Source organism: Carassius carassius, chromosome 38 (genome assembly GCF_963082965.1).
Source record: "Carassius carassius chromosome 38, fCarCar2.1, whole genome shotgun sequence".
Taxonomy (NCBI): domain Eukaryota; kingdom Metazoa; phylum Chordata; class Actinopteri; order Cypriniformes; family Cyprinidae; genus Carassius; species Carassius carassius.
The window spans coordinates 2,713,485-2,731,395 of NC_081792.1; the positions used below are offsets into that span (position 1 = coordinate 2,713,485).

General features: G+C 43.0%; 6 non-coding genes across 6 annotated transcripts; 3 read left to right on the forward strand and 3 right to left on the reverse strand.

Moving 5' to 3' along the window:
• Positions 1-652: 652 nt before the first annotated feature.
• On the reverse strand, positions 653-725 carry trnar-acg (transfer RNA arginine (anticodon ACG)). Its single transcript has one exon. It is a non-coding gene; the product is annotated as a tRNA-Arg (tRNA).
• Positions 726-856: 131 nt separating this feature from the next.
• Positions 857-928, forward strand: trnae-cuc (transfer RNA glutamic acid (anticodon CUC)). The gene has a single exon. It is a non-coding gene; the product is annotated as a tRNA-Glu (tRNA).
• Positions 929-1,205: 277 nt separating this feature from the next.
• Positions 1,206-1,277, reverse strand: trnae-uuc (transfer RNA glutamic acid (anticodon UUC)). Its single transcript has one exon. It is a non-coding gene; the product is annotated as a tRNA-Glu (tRNA).
• Positions 1,278-1,961: 684 nt separating this feature from the next.
• On the reverse strand, positions 1,962-2,034 carry trnar-acg (transfer RNA arginine (anticodon ACG)). Its single transcript has one exon. It is a non-coding gene; the product is annotated as a tRNA-Arg (tRNA).
• A 147-nt stretch (positions 2,035-2,181) lies between these two features.
• Positions 2,182-2,253, forward strand: trnae-cuc (transfer RNA glutamic acid (anticodon CUC)). The gene has a single exon. It is a non-coding gene; the product is annotated as a tRNA-Glu (tRNA).
• Positions 2,254-17,526: 15,273 nt separating this feature from the next.
• Positions 17,527-17,598, forward strand: trnae-cuc (transfer RNA glutamic acid (anticodon CUC)). Its single transcript has one exon. It is a non-coding gene; the product is annotated as a tRNA-Glu (tRNA).
• Positions 17,599-17,911: the final 313 nt, after the last annotated feature.

Here is a 17,911-nt window from a genome sequence, read left to right on the forward strand (position 1 = left end):
TACTCACCCCGGGAGTTCAGTTTATTTGGGCAGATTCCTGTGATTGCTGAATTGATACCTCGAACTGCTAATTAAGCTCTTTTCCAGGTGAAAATGCGTCTGCCATCCATTTGAAAACACACACGGCAACCGTTATCTGGAGGAAAAATGCCTATTGTCACTCTGTCAAGGTACAAAAATGACATTGTGAGGGTAACAATGAAAGTGAGACCAATTTTTAATCGGCAAAGTTGCTGATTATTCGCTCCTTCAGTTTAACTCAGTTTACAACTTATTCTAAATGTCCAGGTGGCAATTAGTGATAAGGCTTCAAAATGGCAATCCCATGACATCAAAACCACATGGCATTATACCCTTCAAAGTAATGAAGCAGTTACAGAGTAGCGATGAAATTGTTCATTCGAAAATCAACTGGCTGCCAGCCTGCAGTTTATTTCCCCTATAATCGCCGAGCTTGTCGGAGTGCTTGTGAGACGAATGGCAATACCGAAGCATGTCCGTGTCTTCCCTAGACATCAGAAAGGGTGTGCAGAATATGTTTTTTTTTTTGGAAAAAAAGAAGAATGCCTGAAGATTTGCCTTTTCTTCTGGATTTTGGAGAAGAGAAAAAAAACACAACAACAAAAAAAGCCGGAGAAAAGCAAGCACAGAGCGAGCCAGCCAGGAGTCGAACCTAGAATCTTCTGATCCGTAGTCAGACGCGCTATCCATTGCACCACTGGCCCACCAATAGTAAAAACCCCTGATTGCTACAGAGTTGTTGGTTTTAGATGTGACAGTGGCAAGCATTGCTGTCTGCTTATTCTCACCTTGTTATCAGGAGGTAAGCCTGCCAGCCCACCAGCCCACCAGCCCCTCTCTGGTGGTCTAGTGGTTAGGATTCGGCGCTCTCACCGCCGCGGCCTGTGTTCGATTCCCGGTCAGGGAAAGCTCTTTTGGCTTCCAATTGTGGACTGCGAATTCAAGCTCTGCTAACAGCTGCGAGAGAGCCAGCTCCAAACCAAAAAAAATGGTGAGCACTTGAAAAAAAGACCTCCTTCGAGCCGGAGTCGAACCAGCGACCTAAGGATTGCCAACACTGCAACCTACAGTTCTCCACTCTACCAGCTAAGCTATCGAAGGGGCAAAGTGTTAGACAGAACCTCGACATCTGGTGCAGGAAGATGTGCTGGATTTTTGAGGAGGGAAGCAAAAAGAATCATGCGTTCCCATACTGGGAGTCGAACCCAGGCCGCCTGGGTGAAAACTAGGAATCCTAACCGCTAGACCATATGGGATTTGGACACCTTAAACTGGCCAGTGGCGCACTTTCCATACATGTGGTCAGTGTGGGCGCAGGATCTTGTAGTGGCCTGTTGCTTTAGGTCTGCGACTGGTAATTAAGCTCTTGTCTAGGTGAAAATACTTGTGTCATGCATCTGAAAACACACATTGCAACCGTTATCTAGATGAAAATCTGCCTATCATCGGTCTGTCAAGGTACAAAATTGACATATTGTGAGGTTAATAATGAAAGTGAGACCAATTTTTTTTTCCGCAAAGTTGCTGATTATTCGCCCATTCAGTTTAATGCAGATTACAATTTATTCTCAATGTCCAGTTGGCAATTAGTGATAAGGCTTCAAAATGGCAAACCCGTGACATCAAAACAACATGGCATTACACCCTTCAAAGTAATGAAGCAGTTACAGAGTAGCGATGAAATTGTTCATTCGAAAATCAACTGGCTGCCAGCATGCAGTTTATTTCCCCTTTAATCGCCGAGCTTGTCGGAGTGCTTGTGAGACGAATGGCAATACCGAAGCATGTCCGTGTTTTCCCTAGACATCGTAAAGGGTGTGCAGAATATGTCTTTTTTGGAAAAAAAGAAGAATGCCTGAAGATTTGCCTTTTCTTCTGGATTTTGGAGAAGAGAAAAAAAACAAAACAACAAAATAAGCCGGAGAAAAACAAGCACAGAGCGAGCCAGCTAGGAGTCGAACCTAGAATCTTCTGATCCGTAGTGAGACGCGTTATCCATTGCGCCACTGGCCCACCAATAGTAAAAACCCCTGATTGCTACAGAGTTTTTGGTTTTAGATGTGAAAGTGGCAAGCATTGCTGTCTGCTTATTCTCACCTTGTTTTCAGGAGGTAAGCCCAACAGCCCACCAGCCCACCAGCCCACCAGCCCACCAGCCCCTCCCTGGTGGTCTAGTGGTTAGGATTCGGCGCTCTCACCGCCGCGGCCCGGGTTCGATTCCCGGTCAGGGAAAGCTCTTTTGGCTTCCAATTGTGGACTGCGAATTCAAGCTCTGCTAACAGCTGCGAGAAAGCCAGCTCCAAACCAAAAAAATGGTAAGCGCTTGAAAAAAAGACCTCCTTTGAGCTGGAGTCGAACCAGTGACCTAAGGATTGCCAACACTCCAACCTACAGACCTCCGCTCTACCAGCTGAGCTATCGAAGGGGCAAAGTGTTAGACAGAACCTCGACATATCACGGTCTTGTAGCTCTACTGCTGGCCAAAAAGTCACTTCTGGTGCAGGAAGATGTGCTGGATTTTTGAGGAGGGAATCAAAAAGGAGCAGTGGTGTCAAAAGTATTGACATTCATTACTTAAGTAGAAGTATAGATACTAGGGTTTAAAAAGACTTTTGTAGAAGTTGAAGTATCAACTCAAGCTTTTTACTCAAGTAAAAGTGTAAAAGTACTGGTTTAAAAAACTACTTAAAGTATAAAAGTAAAAGTAATGTAAGGGAAAAAAATGCCATTTAGAACAAAAGCTTAGGCCGCGCCTCAGGGGGCCTATTGTGCACTACCCTACCTCCTCAAAAAAACATTATTCTAAAAGCCATAGGCCATAATGACTATAATGTTATATTAAAATGTTCATGTTGAAAAATTTGGGATGCACTAGGCTACCTGTTTCAGCCGCATATATGCCCATTGAAAATGAACGTACTTTAGTACAATGCAAGTACATTAAAGAACTAGAGATATGATGACTAGTTGCCTAGGGTGACCATATGAGCCATTTTCCCAGGACGCGTCCTTGCCAGAATTTCTATATTGCCTAAAACATCCAAAGTAGTTTGACCAATAACATGCAGGTATGTTACATAATCAACCAATCGTGGCGTGTGATGAGGTGAGATCTACAGAGAACGATCAGAGTAATGCAAATACACGTACATGTTAGGTGTTTGTTTGTTCATTCAACTTGAAGCGTCGCTGCGCACCAATCATTGTATGACACTTATGAATGCCATACAATGATCGATCTGCAAAGCACAAACAGCCAAAATCTGGATATTTTAGACAATATAAAAATCCTGGTAAGGACGTGTCCTGGGAAAATGGCTCATATGGTCACCCTATAGTTGCCTATAAGTATTGTTATGGTTCAAAAAGTCAAACTTCAGAGGCATGTCATCAATAACCTTTAATGGAATGTAAATGTACATCCAAGTTTAGCTGCAGGAATCTGCGAGGGCAATGGACAAGAACATTGGTGGAGGCTAAAAAACAATTAGCCTTGTATGGTTATCTATATACAAGAAAGATTATAGTGCTGTCAAAATGAATGATTAATCCAAGTGATTAATCAAAAACTAAAAATGAAAAAATAACTCATAATCCTGATACCTTCTTGATTGATAGCTTCCTGTATTTGCTATGTCCAGTCTGTGTGTGTTGGGGGGGGGGGGGGGGGGTAACGAGTTACAAAGTTGGTATAGCCTACTTATCACAACATTGTCAATCGCGTCGTCAATCGCAAAAGATAATTTATTAAAACGTCTCGCTACCGAACTACCTACAGTAGCTTAATTTGTGGAGGACGAAGAGAAAGCACCCATTTGGTAAATGAGCCAGTGAGAAATAATCCAGTGCCATTTCGATACTTTTAAAACGGTACCGGCGCCTAAACGGTGCCTGAACCGATACTTTAAAAAAAAGACCCACAAAAAAACTATGGATAACATTAAAGAACATTACAAATATTTAAAATAAATACATAGCTTTCACTTTGGATGCTCTTATTTCCCAAGTTATGCTTAATCTAAGGCTAATAAATGTATTTCATAATCTGGGTCATTACTTAATACAAAAACCACACATAATGTTTCGACTGTATCTCTGTCACTCACTCTGATATTTAGTTAAGATGAGTGCTGTCACTGTCTTTAATCCATTCTGTGAATGACTGTATGCTCATTCTTTATAAAGTAGCAACAGTCGTTTGTAAAGTAGAGTACTGTGCAAAAGTCTAAGGCACATTAGTATTTTCACCCCAAAAAAGGGTTTTAAGCCAGTTATTTATATATATGCTGTAGTGTGTCAGTAGGAAATATCAGTTTGCCATTAATTTAATTAATAATCTAGTGCGATTTTGAATGCACAAGCAGTCTGACAACGGCGAAATGAATGTTTGGAAATTTAAACAGATATTTTATACTGAAACAGCAAAGTATATAAATAACTGGCCGAACACCATTCTTTAGTGAAAATACTAACGTGCCCAAGACTTTTGCACAGTAGCTGGTGTATGTATAAAGTACGTACGATTAAATTAAGTATATTTAAATAAGTGTAAGTGTTCGTTCATATGTGTTAAGGGCTAGATTTTTGTTGGAGGAAACAGCTGTTTAGTGATGAGTGGTGAACGCAGCGAAAACTTTACAGAAGATGAGAAACCGACTGCTCCCCCGTGACCTTTTGTAAACTGTATTTATGACAAAGAACTGCACAGATACGGATATTCTAACAATCTTTCGATAAACACATACCTTGTGTCCTGTGTGTTTGTTTCCGCTCTCGCGCTGCTCTGCCGCGGTCTGCGGATTGAAGAGCGCGCTGAAAGACGGAGAGGAGACCGGTCTGACGCCGGTTTCATATGAAACTTAAGGGGACTGACTCTGAGGCGATCACAAATTTGTATACAGTTTATGGAGCAAAATGCTACAGCCCCGCTAAAAAGCCTAGCGATGCCCGTGCTTCTTGTGTACATTTCGGAGAACCAGGACAAACATTTCAATCGATCGCGCAGGCATTTAAAAGGCACCGAAATCTGCTTCCTCTTATTCAGTAAGGTGCATACCGGTTCCATATCCAACCTTACTTTTAAGAAATATATTTTTTGATAAACGAACCCAAAACTGGCTATGTCCTGGCTGGAGTGTGACATGATTTGTGTCATGTGCAGGTGCGATGGATCGCGTACAAACCAATAGGGTGTCGGAATGGTATCTGTTTATACTTCTCATCCAACCACAATCAAATTCACTCCATCCGGATGGCGCGATTTGTCTGGATAGTTTTTTTTTTTTTTTTGAATGATGACAAGCCGGAATGAAAACAAGCCGAAATGAAATAGCAGTAACGAAGCTATTTTTAAAATGTAAGGAGTAGAAAGTACAGATACTTGCGTGAAAATGTAAGGAGTAGAAGTAAAAAGTCGGCTAAAAAATAATTACTCAAGTAAAGTATAGATACCCCAAATTTCTACTTAAGTAATGTAACGAAGTATTTGTACTTCGTTACTTGACACCTCTGAAAAGGAGCATGCGTTCCCATACCGGGAGTCAAAACTGGGCCGCCTGGGTGAAAACCAGGAATCCTAAGCACTAGACCATATGGGATTTGGAAACTTTAAACTGGCCATTGGCTTCTGGCACACTTTCCATACATGTGGTCCGTGTGGGCGCAGGATCTTGTAGTGGCCTGTTGCTTTAGGTCTGCGACTGTAACAATGTGATAATAATTTGGCAAAACAAGAATTATCCATAAGGACGGTTTTCTGAATTATATAGTGTTGTATGCATTCAAGGGATCTGTTTTTTTTACTCACCCCGGGAGTTCAGTTTATTTAGGCAGATTCCTGTGATTGCTGAATTGATACCTTGAACTGGTAATTAAGCTCTTTTCCAGGTGAAAATACTTGTGTCATGCATCTGAAAACACACATTGCAACCGTTATCTAGATGAAAATCTGACTATCATCGGTCTGTCAAAGTACAAAATTGACATATTTTGAATCCGCGAAGTTGCTGATTATTCGCTCGTTCAGTTTAATGCAGATTACAATTTATTCTCAATGTCCAGGTGGCAATTAGTGATAAGGCTTCAAAATGGCAAGGCCGTGACATCAAAACAACATGGCATTACACCCTTCAAAGTAATGAAGCAGTTACAGAGTAGCGATGAAATTGTTCATTCGAAAATCAACTGGCTGCCAGCCTGCAGTTTATTTCCCCTTTAATCGCCGAGCTTGTCGGAGGGCTTGTGAGACGAATGACAATACCGAAGCATGTCCGTGTCTTCCCTAGACATCGGAAAGGGTGTGCAGAATATGTCCTTTTTGGAAAAAAAGAAGAATGCCTGAAGATTTGCCTTTTCTTCTGGATTTTGGAGAAGAAGAAAAAAAAAAACACAACAACAAAATAAGCTGGAGAAAAACAAGCACAGAGGGAGCCAGCCAGGAGTCGAACCTAGAATCTTCTGATCCGTAGTCGGACGCATTATCCATTGCGCCACTGGCCCACCAATAGTAAAGACCCCTGATTGCTACAGAGTTGTTGGTTTTAGATGAGACAGTGGCAAGCATTGCTGTCTGCTTATTCTCACCTTGTTATCAGGAGGTAAGCCCACCAGCCCACCAGTCCCTCCCTGGTGGTCTAGTGGTTAGGATTTGGCACTCTCACCGCCCCGTCCCGGGTTCGATTCCCAGTCAGTGAAAGCTCTTTTGGCTTCCAATTGTGGACTGCGAATTCAAGCTCTGCTAACAGCTGCGAGAAAGCCAGCTCCAAACCAAAAAAAATGGTGAGCACTTGAAAAAAAGACCTCCTTCGAGCCGTTATTATAGCCGTACATTATATTATTATATTTTCTGAAAGTCCCTGTTTTTGTGTGTGTGTGTTTTATTGTTATGTAATACTGGAATACTTAAAAAAAATTGCAACTTCAAATAACAGCAGTGCAAATATATATGCATGTACAAATATTGTGAGAATACAAAAAGGCACAATAACAATAGTGTGAGGGCAAATATTAACAATCCTTTTAATCTCCATATATATTTTAAAGCCAATAAAACATTTAGAACAGTAGTGCAATTTTGACACATCAATTAAAAATAATAAACAGTAAACCAAAAATGTTTACCACAGTAGTAAAATGTTTACATATCAGTTTAAAAAAATATAATAAATATCAAACCAAAACAAACACAATAACAATAGTGTGAGGGCAAATATTAACAACCCTTTTAATCTCCATATACATTTTAAAGCCAATAAAACATTTAGAACAGTAGTGCAATTTTGACACATCAATTAAAAATAATAAACAGTAAACCAAAAATGTTTACCACAGTAGTAAAATGTTTACATATCAGTTTAAAAAACAGAAGTTGAACTCTTGTTGATTTGTTTCTAGACCTGCAAACCAGCCATGGTTACATTAAGGCTGATGATATAAAAAATTTTGAGAAGTGTTTCTTGGGTACGTTCCCCACTGAGAATGGGTAACAAATTTCAATCTGGATACTTCAGATCAATCTTGCGCTCTGTGTCTTGCCTGGTTGCCTGTTGATGGCAATATTAACCAAAGTTGCCCAGCAGCATTGATCAAAAAAAGTTGCCGTGTAACATCAGCCCTTAGCTGCTTTAAGTTTAGGCATAGCGGTGACAATGCTTATTTACTCACCATTGTGTGACTGTTGCAGCGTTCACTTCTGGGAGCTGGATTGTGGTCTCACTCATCACCTTAGCATTAGTGAGGATGCACTCTCGGATGTGCTTGTAAGCACGTGCTACAACAGTGAAGCGGGACACCCTTACTCCGTCACAGCGCACCGCGTTTGGGTAGAGAGCACAGAGCCTTGTGAAAATGGCCTCCACCACTCGGTTGCAGTCAGGCCACTGTGCAGGACTATGAGCCCCAACGAAACACCTGCAAATTACAACAGGATACATATTATTAATGTAAGATTGTTTTCATTGTGTGATCTTATTTTTATTTTCCCTTTCCTATTCTGTCTGTTTTGCTTTGTGTTGTCTAAATGTTCATTGATAATATCTGCCCATAGTTATGTTTTCTTTCTTTGTTTTGTTTTTAGATTGATGTTGAAATGTCATATCAATAAATCAGGTCTCTACTGGATTACTGTGTTGTGGAATTATTACAGGGTGTTGTTAGTCAGCCTGTCAGATTTTATTCACAATAATGACTGCATATTATCCCGCTTATTACATGGCTACTTACTAAAGTACAGTAAAAGACAAATTATTTGACACAACATATTGATATAAAATGATTTTACCGATTTAAGAAATGATTGCTTTGTTTCTGCTAAATTAATTATTCCAATGTACGGTTGTAACTGTGTCCATAGCAATGTAACATACTTAGCAACCTAATATATATAGTCAGAATTAAATGTAAATCACAACTAATAATTTATGTTATAACCAAGATAAGCTAGTCATGAAGGTGTCAGTTTACTAAACAAAAAAAGTTGTAGGTGATATTTCAGCCAGTTTCAGATATATATATATATATATATTACAAAACAATTTGTAAACCCTGTTTACTAAATATAACATACCTTTTGGTGCTCTCCACACCTGGGGCCACAATCTTCTTAGTGGCCCTGAATCGTCCCTGTTTTAGGTTGGTTTGGTGACGTGGTGGGTAAATGGTCTTTTTCCTGTCATACTCCCCCAATGCCTGCCATAGGGAGATGATCTTGATGCACTCTTCTCCCGACAAAGCCAGACAGTGGTCTCTGAGGCCAACCAAGAACTCTGCCAAGTCCTGCACGGCTCCATACCCCTCAATATTATCAGGTCCAACCGAATCCTAAAATGAAAGATAATTTAGGAACTTTTGATAGCATCAATGAAAACAAATATTCACATGAAAGCACATCCAATGTAACCCAGATTATGTTTACATACATGTAAATGTAAATAAAAAATAAACTGGGCCCTTACATCATGTGAAGTGTTCTCTTCCGATGTTGGACGATCCGTTTCTGCAGATAATCGGTCCACTGGGACAACATCAAAAAGGTAAATATTGATTTGAAATTTGTATTTATGCCTTTCAATGTGATAAATACAAATTTATAGTTAGTGTGATAACAAATACCGAAATCTTTATGAATACTTTGGTAAAACTCACAGCTATGTGCTCCAGGAAAGAGTCCTAGATTTGATTGAGTGTGCAGTGAGCTGCTGACAGGAGATGACACTGGTGATGGAGGGACCACAAACAGTGATGACGTGGTGCTGGTTGCTGGAGGAGTTGGAGATGATGCTGCAGACGCTGCAGACACTGATGCTTGTGAAGAGGCAGCAGGTGTCCGTTCAGTGTCAAAGGTGGGGACAGTGATGTCCTGAAACTCCTCAAGTTCAGCATAACCTTCATCCACCTCTATACCAACCTCAGTGGTCTCTGACTCTTCAATGGCCAACTTGTAGTCCTGCAGAACTTTACCAGTTTGCTGGTAAAGATATTCCACTCCAATAAGCTCACCTTTAAAATAGAAAAACATTGACAATTAGATAACATACCATAATATTATATTATAACTTAGTGGTTCAGTGGTTTATACTTAAATTAAAGTGTCACTAAAAACAAAAAAAAAATGTTATATACCAGTGTACTTTCTTGGCCCAACATAAGGAATGATTTTCATGCCCATAAGCTCCTCTGCAAGAGTGTTGACAGCATGACGCAGAAGATGGTTGTAGGAATGTGGTTGCTGCTGATTAGTTGTTGCTGCCACAGCCCGGTCCTCATTCCACCTTGCAAGCCCATCCAAAAGATATGCCTGAAAGAAGGTGTCACTTGCCAGCGTGCCTATAAATGAAAAAAAAAAAAATAATAAATTCACAGAACAAAAATTTCATATAAATACACAAATAGCTGTTCTTGCAATTCTCATAATTATTTCAGTATAAATCATATCTTAATTTAATAATTCAGTTAAATAATTTATTAACCTGGGATGAATCTGTTAAGGTGCAAGTGAAATGACTCAAGTGAAGTGGAACCTCTGGCACAGCGGTATGTTGGCAGGCGGTGCCCTCCCTTCAGTACAGTACCCGTCTGCATGTAGAGCTGCACACCGGCAGGATCCTGGATGCAGGCCACATGCTTCCGCTGGGACTTTAAAATCTCTCTCATGCGGGCTGAGTTTATTAGTGGGACTCCCAGAGTGTCACGACCAGCATCTCCATCAAAGGCCTGAACATGGCTCTCAATCAGCGCCAGGGTCTCTTTGGTCCCGCGAGTGGTTCTCCTGCAATGTAGCGCTAGCTCGCTACGACTGATAAAGCACAGCACATCAGCCTCGAATGATGGTTTCCCATCAGCTTCCAGCTCTGCTTGCTTAGCCGTCTTCAGGGCAGCCAGGTCGACCTGGTCCCACATGAAAATACAATGGCTGAGGCCACTCATAAATGTGGCATATAACTGGTGAGAGTCGGTGGTGCAGCCGACAGCAAACCTTCGCATGAAGTGCCAGACATCTAACCGGATGGTCATTTGCCCCCACTCTTCAAACATCCTCCTCAAAAGAGTGTTGCCACAGCAGTCTCGGTCGACATACAGCACTTCGGGAGGAGCCACCCCAGCCACTCTGTATCGCTTGATAAGGCCTTCTATCATTGGCCCCAGACCAAAACCTTCGCTCGCTGTGAGCACGGACATGATCACCTGTCCATGCTCATTGCCAACATTAGTTGCCCAAGTAGCAGTGCCATAGCTGCGTCCTGCTAGTTTTCTGGCCACTTTTTTGGTAGAATCCATTTTTAAGATTCGACCATATTGTGATGTTTTAGTGGCCTTGACCTCATCCAGCCTTTGCAGGACATCCTGGGCATACAGCCATCGGTGCTTGGGTATAGAAGGCATTGAAGGAGCAGGTTCAAATGTCACAGGCAGGATTAGGCTCGACGTGACAGCACTGGCAATCCCCTTGCAATCTGTCAGATACTGGGCTGTCTTTTGCAACCAGACATCAACATGACGCTCCTGTAGCTTGTGCTGGATCTGGCTGCTGCTGTTTCCCAGCCCACGCTGACGCATCAAAGTTACTACCTCAAAGTCACATGCAAGTTTTGAAGTAAGAATGCAAAGGAAAAGCACCCTGTGGCCAATGTCGAGCTGGGAAACGAGATCATGGCTCCAGCTGATGACCTTCCTTTTACATCTTCGGCAGGCAAGGTACTCAGATGCCACAAAGTACATCTCACCCATGGCAACCACCTGCCTGATCGTTTGATGCAAGCCAGCTGAGGTCAGAAGTTCTTTTTGACAGTCTGGATGCGGACAAGTCAGCTTCACTTGCCACAGTTTTCGTGGCATCCAGGGCAGCAGGCGATGGCCAAAGTAATTCTCCAAGGGAGGAGAATTACTGGTCTTCAGTGGCACCGGTGGAGGATACCACCAAAGTTTGTTCACCCTACTAAATACCAGCTCAGGATGCCCCTGTGCTGTCCACCTGAACAGGGCCTTGGAGATCCACCTCTGGTCCACTTCAGGCAGGGTGTGTGTCCATCCAGCAGGAAGACAGACTCGTCTTGCTGAAAAAATAAAATAAAATAGAAAAACAGAAAATAAACACATAAATAAACAAATTCACATTGCTTCACTTTACTTTATTATCCCTGGAAAGGAAACGTTGAATACTTTAAATAAGTATAGACGTACATGCCACATATGACTCCTCAAACTTAGCTGCCTCTGCCAGCAGTGTGCTGTCATCTATCACAAGGGACACAGTCGGACAGGTGAGGGTGGCTGAGGGTCCTGTGGCTGTCTCAAGGGACACAGTCGGACAGGTGAGGGTGGCTGAGGGTCCTGTGGCTGTCTCAAGGGACACAGTCGGACAGGTGAGGGTGGCTGAGGGTCCTGTGGCTGTCTCAAGGGACACAGTCGGACAGGTGAGGGTGGCTGAGGGTCCTGTGGCTGTCTCAAGGGACACAGTCGGACAGGTGAGGGTGGCTGAGGGCCCTGTGGCTGTCTCAAGGGACACAGTCGGACAGGTGAGGGTGGCTGAGGGTCCTGTGGCTGTCTCAAGGGACACAGTCGGACAGGTGAGGGTGGCTGAGGGCCGCGCACGTGCCTAGGCCAAAGCTACAAAAAAACACAGGACAAACAGATAAACATGACTACTGAACAGCAATAAATGCTAAACAAACCAAAAAAGTGTTATTCAAATAAATGTTTGCTTACAAGGTGCGACTTTGAGGGGGGAAACCAGTCTTTTTACAGCCTTGTTCAAGTTTTTTTGGTTAGGCAACTTCCTAACCAAGAGGGAGCGGAGAGAGGCAGTAGAAGTATGGGTGGTGGTAGCGTGCTGGGTGGGGGTGGTGAACTCTGTGGGGGCAGAGTGCTGGGAGTCAGCAGCATGCTGGGGAGCTTTCCCAGCATATTGCTCTTCCTTCATGGCAATGGCAATTCTGCCAGAAGGAAAGAGCTCAATATACTCCCTGAAACTCCCCTTGTTGTGGGCATGTTCTTGGGAGTCTTTGCTGCCTCCTGTGGGGTCCCTCTTCATAGCTGCCACCAGATAAGCAGCATCCCCAGGGCATTTTCAGCCACCCACCTAAATGTTTGCCCACGAAATACACCAAACTGGATTTCAAAGAAACCCAACAGGTGCTTTCTGTTAGACAGATCTCCGTGGTGCTCACTTAAACTTTTCCTGGCTTTGTCCAGCACTTTCTCCGGGGGCAGGGGTCTTGTGTATGACTTTCCTCTGTTGGCTTCCTTCACCTTTGACGCTTCCACTGTATCCGTCAGATTCAGGCTTCCATCAGCCCGTCTCCTGAAGCGAGGTTCCATCTAAATTAAAAAAAGTGAACTATATTTACTTTAGAGGTAATTTTTCAGATAATTATTATACATTAAAATATAACTTTTGTCCCACCTGAGACAGGGAAGGGAAAGTTCAGTCTATTATATGTGATCTCCTTTTTAAAGACAAATTTTTCACAAATTTGTCTGCTCTATTACAAGTAAAGATCATACATTCAAAATTCTAGAATCAAAATATACTTAAAGTACTAAAAGTAGAAGCATAATGCATACTATATTATTGCATTATAACAAGTAATGCATTAATGTGTAAGAATCGTTTTAATGTTGCAGCTGGTAAAACTGTAACTTAATATACTTTATATTCTGCTTGGTCGACTAATCTACAAAAATATGAAATACTTTTTTTTATTATAATATTTTACATTGATTAGCTGAATTATTAGCTTGTCTGAACTACAGGTTATTCATTCAAAACAACTTTATATATTTGACACTTTATTTTTATGTTAACATAAAAACACAACTCACTTTACAATATGCTGGCACTAGTATGCATTAAATAAATACAATTAAATGCATTAATTCACGCTTAATTCATGCACAGATAATCATGACTTAATATATAACTCATTAAGGACCAAACCATTTATTAATTATTACTGCATTGGCAACAAATGAACATTTTATATGATTCATAGATAAAGAAATCAATAAATTGTTGTTATTAGTTAAATGTGTCATTGTCACGGTTCGTGAATGCACCGTCTCCAGCTGTAGTCTTGTTATGTCATGTTGATTGGTTCATGTGGGTGTTTCCACTGATCGCCTGATCAGCGGCAGGTGCATCTCATTCCAACCGCCTATTTAACGCCCTGTCTTTCGTCTCCTGTTTGTCAGATCGTTGTTTGAGGTCCAACGAGTGCTTCAGAGGTTGCTAGAGAATGGGCTTTTTGTCAAGGCGGAGAAATGCGAATTTCATGCACAGTCAATTCCATTTTTGGGGTATATCGTGTCGACTGAGGGAATACGCATGGATCCCGAGAAGGTTAAGGCTGTGGTAGAATGGCCAAGCCCAGATTCCCGAAAGGCCCTACAGAGGTTTCTGGGGTTCGCTAACTTCTACCGGCGTTTTATTCGCAACTTCAGCCAACTAGCCGCACCTCTGACCGCCTTGACCTCCGCCAAAACTGCGTTCAGGTGGTCGGACACAGCTGAGGCTGTGTTTGCCAAACTGAAGAGCCGTTTCATTTCAGCCCCTATTCTGATTACCCCTGACCCTACACGTCAGTTCGTGGTGGAGGTCGACGCATCAGAGGTGGGGGTAGGAGCGGTGTTATCTCAACGTTCTCCCTTAGACGACAAGGTCCACCCTTGCGCGTATGTTTCATATCGTTTATCTCCGGCAGAACGAAATTACGATATTGGTAACCGAGAATTGTTGGCAGTTAAGATGGCATTGGAGGAATGGCGACACTGGTTAGAGGGATCGGGGGTTCCTTTTATAGTATGGACTGACCACAAGAATTTAGAGTACATTAGCACCGCCAAGAGGTTGAACTCCAGGCAGGCTCGGTGGGCACTTTTTTTCGGACGTTTTGACTTTACTATCTCGTACCGCCCGGGTTCCAAAAATATCAAACCCGATTCTTTGTCGCGTATTTTTGACCATTCCGAACGCCCGTCCACTCCCGAGTGTATTTTTCCTGAGACATTAGTGGTCTCCACTCTCACATGGGAGATCGAATCGAAGGTCAGAACGGCCTTAGAAGGGGTAACACCTCCGCCCGGGTGCCCACTGAACCGTTTATTTGTGCCGGAGGGATTAAGGTCCAATGTTATCCAGTGGGGACATTGCTCGAATGTAGCTTGCCATCCAGGGGTTAACCGTACTAGATTTTTAGTCAAGCAACGATTCTGGTGGCCACTTATGGCTCGCGACATTCACAGTTTTGTTTTGGCTTGCTCGGTTTGTGCCACTGGTAAGACTTCCAATCGGCCCCCTGATGGGTTACTCCAACCGCTGCCGGTTCCTTCGAGACCCTGGTCCCACATCGCTCTAGATTTTATTACCGCCCTCCCGCCCTCCCAGGGCAACACGGTAGTTTTAACCGTGGTGGACCGGTTCTCGAAGGCGGCCCACTTTATTCCCTTGCCCAAATTACCCTCAGCCAAGGAGACAGCGTTGACCGTCGTAGACCACGTCTTTCGTTTACATGGCCTCCCGATAGATGTGATTTCCGACAGGGGACCCCAATTTGTGGCTAAATTTTGGCAAGAATTCTGTAGACTACTGGGAGCGACTGTAAGTCTGTCCTCAGGGTTTCACCCCCAGAGCAATGGTCAAACCGAGAGAGCCAACCAAGATTTGGAAAGGGTGTTGCGATGTTTGGTCTCCAAGAATCCTTCCTCCTGGAGCCAACAATTGTCTATGGTGGAGTACGCCCACAATACCTTACCAGTATCAGCTACGGGCCTATCTCCTTTTGAGTGTAGTGTAGGTTACCAGCCACCTATTTTTCCCAGTATGGAATCCGAAGTTGCGGTCCCCTCCGCTCACGCCTTCGTCCAGAGGTGCCACCGCACTTGGACCAGAGCCCGTGAGACTCTACTCCAAGTGGGGGCGCGCACCAAGGCCAAGGCCGATCGCCACCGGTCTAGGCCTCCCGTATACATCGTGGGTCAAAAGGTGTGGCTTTCAACCAAGAATATTCCTCTCCGGTCCGTATCTAATAAATTGGCTCCCAAATTTATTGGCCCGTTTACTGTCACCAAGATCATTAGTCCGGTGGCAGTCCGCCTTAAACTCCCTCCTACGTACAGGAGAATTCATCCCGCCTTTCATGTGTCCAAAATCAAGCCCGTATTTCATTCTCCCATTAATCCGCCTACCCCGGTCCCTCCCCCGCCGCGTCTCGTAGATGGGGAGACCACCTATTTGGTAAATCGTATTCTGGACTCTAGGAGGAGGGGACGCGGATTTCAGTACTTGGTGGACTGGGAGGGTTACGGTCCGGAGGAGAGAAGTTGGGTACCTGCTAGGGACATCCTGGATCACTCCCTTATCGATGATTACAATCGACAGGTAAGAGATTCTGGGGACGCCAGGAGGCGTCCTTAAGAGGAGGGGTACTGTCATGGTTCGTGAATGCACCGTCTCCAGCTGTAGTCTTGTTATGTCATGTTGATTGGTTCATGTGGGTGTTTCCACTGATCGCCTGATCAGCGGCAGGTGCATCTCATTCCAACCGCCTATTTAACGCCCTGTCTTTCGTCTCCTGTTTGTCAGATCGTTGTTTGAGGTCCTCGTGTCGATGTCTGTTCGTGCTCCTGTGTTCTGTCCTTGCTCAGTTCCTGTTTCGGTCTTCATTGGAGATTCCAGTCACACACGGATTATCACCGCCGATCACCGATCTACCACCACCGCCATCGCTACCAACGCACTCAAATCACCTACCCACCTGTCTGTGCTGCCATCGTGGTTCCTGCGTCACTCACCAGCATTCATCCATCACTACTCCTGTCAATAAACTAACTTTACTTGCATCTGCCTCCTGTCCTCCATTGTTAGCGTCACAGTCATAATGTATCCATTCCTTAATAACATATTATATTAACTAACAGTGTAAAATTATATCAATAATGAATCATTAGATAATAATTTGTAAAGATATCATTATGTTATTACTTTAACTTTACTTGTTGAGGTACATGACTAATTAAAAAAAAATCCATAACCACAATAACATTTTAACAATAGGTTAATAGCTCTTTACCTCAACATGTAAAGTCATAACATGATTCCTTTGAAAATCATTAGCTCATGATTAATTAAAGCTGACAACTGGAAGTTGAAGTAAATAGCTTTGGCCACTGTAGTAATTAAAATATACATTTACGTCATTAGTTAATATAATGTTATTAAGGAACTAATACATTAAAGTAAATTTAACTAATAAAATTGTATTTATTAATTTATCTATGAATCATATAGAATGTTTATTAGTTGCTGATGTAGTAATCATTAATTAATGGTTTAAGTTAGTCCTTCATTCGTTTACATTAACTCATGATTATCTGTGCATTCGTTAAGTATGAATTAATGCATATTTGTGTACCAGTATTGTAAGTGTTACTTTTTTATTGATAAAAGATTCACTTACATTGCAAATGTTGGTTAGAAATTAATCGATGACCGTTATCTTCTTCTTCAGCCGTGATCCGCAAGTCTCCGGGGGTTCTTGACGTTATCAATTGTTGTTGATAACTTGTTGTTACTACGAAGAATCACGGATGAGGAACGAGCGCTGATTGGTCAATTTCTTGTTGTTACTGGGCGGAATCACGGTTGCGATACGAGCGCTGATTGGCTAATTGCTTGTTGTTACTGGGGGGAATCACGGTTGCGATACGAGCGCTGATTGGCTAATTCGCGGTTACGATACGAGCACTGATTGGCTACTTCGCGGTTGCTATACGAGCGCCGATTGGCTAAAACATAAATTTCATGGTTGCAGCCGGGAACGTGATTGGCTGTCATAACAAAGAATAACCACGACCTACAGGTGACATGGAGCGCCACTGGCCCACCAATAGTAAAGAACCCTGATTGCTACAGAGTTGTTGGTTTTAGATGTGACAGTGGCAAGCATTGCTGTCTGCTTATTCTCACCTTGTTATCAGTAGGTAAGCCTACCAGCCCACCAGCCCACCATCCCCTCCCTGGTGGTCTAGTGGTTAGGATTCGGCGCTCTCACTGCTGCGGCCCGAGTTCGATTCCCGGTCAGGGAAAGCTCTTTTGGCTTCCAATTGTGGACTGCGAATTCAAGCTCTGCTAACAGCAGCGAAAAAGCCAGCTCCAAACCAAAAAAATGGTGAACACTTGAAAAAAAGACCTCCTTCGAGCCAAAACGCTATACAAATAAACTTGAGAGTCAAACCAGCGACCTAAGGATTGCCAAGACTCCAACCTACAGTCCTCCGCTCTACCAGCTGAGCTATCGAAGGGGCAAAGTGTTAGACAGAACCTCGACATCTGGTGCAGGAAGATGTGCTGTATTTTTGAGGAGGGAAGCAAAAAGAAGCATGCGCTCCCATACCGGGA